The sequence below is a fragment of the Macrobrachium nipponense genome, chromosome 7, assembly GCF_015104395.2.
Source record: "Macrobrachium nipponense isolate FS-2020 chromosome 7, ASM1510439v2, whole genome shotgun sequence".
NCBI lineage: Eukaryota > Metazoa > Arthropoda > Malacostraca > Decapoda > Palaemonidae > Macrobrachium > Macrobrachium nipponense.
Genome location: NC_061109.1, coordinates 99,641,826 through 99,649,354, shown reverse-complemented (window position 1 = coordinate 99,649,354; position 7,529 = coordinate 99,641,826).

Sequence of the window (7,529 nt, the reverse complement as noted above, 5' to 3'; positions counted from 1 at the left end):
TATCCCTTTAGTATAATCCAGCAATGGAATCTAGGAACATTTTCCGAATTAGGGAGCGGGCTGATTTGACCTGTTTGTACCCAACCTCCGCAGGGGAGCATACTACTTCTAACCGGACTTTGGAAGGACTCGCCATTTTTGCTCTCACAGCAGAATTCAAATTAAACGAAGAAGGTGGCAAGGGTTTCAAAATGACTTGCAATGTGTTTCCTTTATGACTGAAACTTTGAACTAAATATAGGGTATAAAGGTATTAATTCACGAGACCACATAGTATAAAAGTACGGAAAAGTGTTTAGAGATCAGCAGGTTATCTGTCAGCTTTAACTGTCCTCGTAACTTTGGGGACTTGATCAACTGTCTTTCTGTTTTGAAATGCTGCCTCCTGCAATAAGATAAAACTGCTCCAAAGACACGAAATGTTATTCAAACCAAACGTGAACCATGTTTTGAGGCTTTACGAATAACAAATTATCGCCAACTTAGATATATGTTTTAATACCATATAGAAAACGATGTTGTTTGAGGCTCTTACTGCATTTTTTTCTGGCCTTTTATTTGTTTTTAGCGGATGACTACCTTAGGCAAGACAATATATGTCCTTTGTCTTGTACCAATAAAAATCATATACTGCTTCATACGCGAATCTCACGAGATTAAGTAGACGTAGCAACATTACTAATGACTTTTGTAAATCCAAAGTACATCTAAAGGTTTTTTTAAAACTTCAGTCATTCGATATGATTGCGGAATAACTATACTCTGTTTTTTTTCATCTGTCCATCCGCCTGTGGTGTTTCTCTATGGTAACACTGCGTCCCGGGCTTTAGATAATTACATTCAGCTTACATTCAACGATTATAATAATATCCTATTTCGAATATTAACGGTGTAATTCGCATACAGTAAATTATTAAAACACTTTTCAGTTGCAAATGTACACCCAGATATCCTTTTATTTACCTAAAACTTACACATAGCGTAACTATCTAAAGCCCGGGACGCAGTGTTACCATACAAAAATACCACAGGCGGATGGTCAGATGAAAAAAAAAACAGAGTATAGTTTTTGCGTCGTTCATTCTTACCCAGAAGAAAGATCTCACTTCAAGCTCAACGATGCAACTGCGGAATTTGCCTGGTGCAACTTCCAGTGGGCTTACTGGGAAGTCTTCCCGTCTTCTGGGATGAAATTAGTTTCATTAGCCTGTAACATGATATTATATCTTTCATTGATACTAAAAGAACTGCAGAGTAATACTATAAGTGATTATATAAGCACATGGGGGTTATCATAACCATTCAGTTTTTGTCTACTACAAAAAATAGATTGCACATAGACCATGAAGTTCTGTGGTTCATTCTTGCTGTCAGTTTTATTTTCAAATGAGTAACAGTGATCAACACTTTAGATATAGGATTTAGTGTCCTAAAAACATATGATGTTATCAATATAGTATCAAACGTCGGTAAATAGGTAAATATATTTGCTACGATCTAAGGATTCTAAGAAACATCTAGAAATTTCTAGCCATTAACTGCTACATTGTTTTGTAACCCTCGTTCGAACTTGAAATGGAGCATAAAATTTAGGCTAAAGGAAGAGGGCTGGGACTTCTGAGGTCATTCAACTCTGAAAGGGAAATTGAGCTTTTGAAGTGTAACAGGGAGGAAAACCTCGCAATTGCACTATGCAACAATTGTTAGAAGAGGATGGAAAGTAAGATAGAAGAAAGGCGATATGAACGGAGGTATAGTAAAATGGGGGTGAAACGGGTTGCAGTCAGTGGGGGAAGGGATGCTGCAAAGAACCCGAAGGAATGCCTACAGTGCACCGGGTGAGGTGCACTGCTGACATGAGATCCTTGTCTTCCAGTTGCTTGGGATTTTGAATCTTTCGCTTCATCACTTTTGAAATATTTTAATTTGATAAGAAAATCAGGAATACTTAAATAATTTTCCCACTTAAAAACAGTTCGGAATCCTTCATTTCTTACAAGTTACTCTTTTCTCTCAAAAGCATTTGGAATTTCCAGTCGGTGACGTCATCAGCATAGCAAACGCTGTCCTTGTTTCATATTCATGATAGTTTTCGCTTGTGTTCTGTAACTTAACTAAATAACACTTGACGGCTTCCTGAGGCTGATCTTATTTTAACGTCAAGCTACACCCACGTTCTAATAAGAGTGGCAGACAGCACAATAGAAATGTTTCAAATGCTGTCTATTTTCTAATACTATACCTCTTAACTGAGACGTAGCTAATTCAGTTCTATATCTTTTTTATCGTCATGATACGCAAGTGCGTCAAATTTCATTTGTTCAATGAAATATTCAGTTTCACTGCATTCCCAACTGTATGCAAAATCATACAATATATATATAATATATATATATATATATATATATATTATATAATATATTCTATATATATATATAATATATAGATATATAACTTTATTCGCTATTGGACTGGGTGATGTTTAGGGTAGTGGATTGGGGAAGCCCCTCGTTTACGCCTAGTGATACTTAACTACCTGTCACCCAGCTGCTGTTGAGAGAGAGAGAGAAAGCAAAAATAGTTCATAACCGTTTCCAGTGAAGTGCGATAGTTTTCAATGTACAAAGAACTATTTATGCGAGGGGCTTCTAAACTAATTAAATTCGTCAAGTACCGTCCAAGCCACTATCATAAGAAGTGTTTTCTCTTTTTCCTTTGAAACAGGATCCAAAAGATATGGCTGTCTGAACTGAATGACAATTAGAAGCATTTTACATTGATAATTCACTTATCACACCATGTACTATCAAAATCATGGGCTTGCTTAATATATCTACAGAGGCAAATAAACGACCAAAACCATTTCCGTCTGAAAAGCTCTGGAGGCATCACCCGAAGTATAACACTCCTATGAATGAAATAATTCATATGTATTCATGTATGTATGCATGCGTCATGTGTAAATGATGCTGTCGAATTGACGTTTAATTGCAACAGGTTTAATACCTTGAAAAATTATAGTGCAGCCATTTATCGACATCAAAATAAAATTTGTTTCTAGAAAAATCGTGGAAATGTTGACGAATTAAAAATCAGAAAAGAACCTGAAAAACAATTAGTCTCTGTATATGAATAAAAGGTTTTTTCTTTTCAAACAAAAGGTCAGGGTTTGATGCTTGAGCATGTGGCATCATTGCGACTGTTGCCGAGAGAACTCGCCTGTGGTCTGTCCTTGAAGAGCAAATAGCAAAAGTGAAACTACAGAAAAACTGGTCCGGTCACACTTACCAAGGAACTACCTTGTACCGTTTTTTGCTGCTCTGGGGAATCATGCCTAAGGTGCAAGGCGCAGGGTGGGGCATTTTAGTCATCTGTGTCTTTAACTGGAATTTCCTGGCTGCTCAGAATTGCTTTTTTCTCGTCCTAACGTCTGACGATTTATTTCGACCTACCTCACTTGGTTGTCATATTCTTGACAATACTATAGATCCCCTGTTTTCCGTTTCATATATTTTGCCTCATTTCCCTTAATATCATAGTAGATGTGTTCATAAATGTTTTGTGAATACTTTACCCTTTTATGTAGCCATATTTCACTAACGCATCAGCTTGAAAGGGCTAAATTTCTCGCCTTATCACGTGAATATTCTCTGTCATTTTGACGCAGTGAGAATTTATCTCGCATACAAAAGGGGGAAGAGGAAAAGTGCACTTTTGCCGCGATTAAATACTGACGCGCCATTATCATGAATTTGACCCGTCAGCCGTTGCAGGCGCTAAACAAGTCAACAAAATGCAGCACCGCTGGAAAAGTCGAGGGAAATCCCTTTGATCGGATGAATCCGGATTCCTTTCAACGGCCTATAAATTTCAGGATTGGTTTTTTTCAGGCAGAGTCCTGGATTCTATGCCTGGAAGGGAAACAGATTTTTTACTTCATTGCAGCTGGAATAGTCTGCTTCACCTTCACTTATTTATTAAGTACGAAACGGAATGCTCATGTATATACTATACTATAGTAGATTTACATCAACCGTACATTTGATGTCTAGGCCAGTCCCTTACGACTCTCCTGATTGGCTGTTGATAAGCCAATCACAGGGCTGGAAAATCTCAGTCTCTCTCTCTCGAGTTCACACAGGCAGGACGTATGTTCCACCTCTCCTGAGGGATACTTTTGGAAGACGTATCCCTCAGGAGAGGTGGAACATAGATCCTACCCATGTGAACTCTCGAGTGAGACTGAGAGTTTCCAGCCCTGTGATTGGCATATCAACAGCCAATCAGGAGCGTCGTAAGGGACTGGCCTAGACATCAAATGCACGGTTGATGTGAATCTACTGTAGTCTTTACATGCGGCAGAAAGGAAAGGACTTAGAATTTATATATATTATCTTCTCTTATTTCTCCACCGTCCTTACCTTTTCAGCTTCTTTTCTCAATACAACTTATCCTACTTTACAGAAGGAATTACGATGGACAGGAGATATAACTATCCGATCTGTCAAGTCCCTCAGAAGAAGCTTAAAAAGGGTCATCACATAGAATACAGATTCTCCAATGTAACCAAGTCTAGCGTATTGTTTCCTTTTCGACTCATTGGAAAGGGATTACTTGGGCAACACATGGAAGCAATTGACATTGTTGAAAATTCAATGGCGCGTGAAATAGTAAGTCACACAATAGCCAGAAAAAGAAACGTCTGATCTGAAAAAGAGTTGTAAACAAAGAATGTCCCAGTCCAGTATTTGAAACTAAGTACAAAGGTTTGTCCTTCTTATTAAAGATGGGAGACTCAGTCGAATGAACAGTTGGTTAAACTAATTGGAGTCAGTAGTAAAGAATCCAGTGTGCTTTAACATTCTCGTGAGGCAGGACTAAACCAAATTTAGAATTATTTCGATATCTACAAAATTTTACAGAGTATCGTATCCTAAGACTTACTGATTACCTAATAGGAAAGAAGCAAAGAACCGCACGTCACAATTTTGTCAAAGCACTTAAAGCAAAATTGCCTAGAGTAGCTTCGTACTCAGCGCTAATGCGCCTGACAAACTTCATATCCATTGAAGCTATTAAAATACCAATGACACTTTTTGGAACCTACGGACTTACTATATCGAAAGACATGTTTCTTTCGTCATGCACAAAATGTGGAAGCAAATATTTTGCAGACCAGTAGTCTAATAGTTTAATAGAAATAACTGTAGCGCTTTGGCACTTAAAATAAAAAAATAATTAAACATATAAAGCCAGGACAGATACTGTTATGGATATAAGAAGGAAATTTTCAAGGTTCCTGAAATCTCAGAAATGTGATGCAGCAAATGGCATTCGAGAATATTTCAGTATGGTTATGCGAGGAAATCTATTTTGGCAATATGACCGTAGAGCTGACAAACAAACACCCACAATTGCATTCTCCTACTTACTACATAGTGTATGCGATGTGTCAACTTATATCTTGTATGCGTGTGCTTGACTGTATTTGGAAGCATGTTATTGCACTGATAAATTTCTTATGCATTGGGCAGATGTAATATTCATATCAAGTTGTACAATAACATGCTGTACTCCAAGCTAATATTTTGCTACCTGGTCAACTGTTTCTCTAATATACTTGGACATTTTCATCCCACTTTGATGTATAGGTGTAGTGCATTTTCGCATTAAAAGTGAAAATTACAGGAATCTTTAATAATTCGTAGTAACTGGAATTATCATGTTATTATCCAGGCTTCATTAAAACATGCAATTGCCTCACTATTGATAGAAAGACAGTACCCAAATACGTCTCTATAGTTTCTCAAAACGGTGACGTCACATCGCAAGACATTTGCTTGAGAGAGAGAGAGAGAGAGAGAGAGAGAGAGAGAGAGAGAGAGAGAGAGCAACTCGGTACAAATATTAATTTAGGACTGGCCAAATGACTAGTTTTCTTTTTGTGCAGTAAAGTGAAGAATCACATATAGGAAGGGAATGGAATATCAAGCGTTTTTAGGCTAAAGGCCTACTGCTGGGACCTATAAGGTCATTCAGCGTTGGAAGGGAAATTGAGAATAGGTAGGAGTGAAAATGGTCACAGAAGGAAGACCTCGCAGCTACACGATGAAATAATTGAGAGGGTGGGCAGCAAGATGGAAGGAAGATTTTTATGAATGAAGGTATACAGTCAAAGGAATAAGGAATGAAAGAAGTTGCGGCTAGGGGCCGAAGGGACGCTACAAAGAACCTTTAGCGATGCCTACAGTGCACCCCGCGAGGTGCACTGATGGCACTAGCTTCCTACGGAGAAATAATCATGTATATGCTTGGCCACATAATAGTAAAATAACAAGATGTAAGAATATCTTTCTCAGAAATCTCTTGGTCTCTACATCGATGTAACTGACTAATGAAAATAACATCAATTTAATCAACTTAAGCCCGGGGTGGTTTACTCATGACCCAAATTTCACAAGATATCCAGAGGAGGTTTAAAGGAGCAACTCAGAATCTCATTTATCCTCATGAATGTCCCTTAACCCTCCAGGGCTTATCCAGTACCCGAGTCAATCCTATACTCTGTTTTTTTCCATCTGTCCATCCGCCTGTGGTGTTTTTGTATGGTAACACTGCGTCCCGGGCTTTAAATAGTCACGGTATGTGTAAGTTTTAGGTAAATAAAAGGATATCTGGGTATACATTTGCAACTGAAAAGTGTTTTAATATTTTACTGTATGCGAAGTACACCGTTAATATTCGAAATGGGATGTTATTATTATTGTTGAATGTAAGCTGAATGTAACTATCTAAAGCCCGGGACGCAGTGTTACCATACGGAAACACCACAGGCGGATGGACAGATGGAAAAAACAGAGTATAGATAACTCACCTAAAGAGCTACCTCAGACATAACGTCCTTGGTATGAATGAAACGGTTGTATACTCTTCTAATCATAAATTTTATTTATAATACAGTCTTCTTCGTGATTTTTTCTTCGCACAAGATCTCACACACTATTGTTTCACTTTAGTCGTTGCCATATACTCTGCATATATATGTATTTATAGATATATTATATATATATATATATATATATATATATAATATCTATATATATTACTATATATTAATATATAATACATAACATATAATATTATCTATATATACATACATATATATATATATATACTTATATATATATATAAATATATATACATATATATATATATATTTATTAATTATAACAATATATATGTGTGTGTGTGTGTATAATATATATATATATATATATATATATATATATATATATATATACATATATATCTATATCTATCTATCTATCTTATATAAATATATCTATATATATAGATATATATATATAATCTATATATATATCATATAAATATAATCTTTACTCTGTACGTATGCATTACTTTTTTCTCTGATTTGACAGTTCATTATTTTTCTCAGAAAAGCCTAAAATCAACTATAATCTTAATAAAGCCATTATATTTCGGCCAAGACACATCGAGCCCGCCCGGGT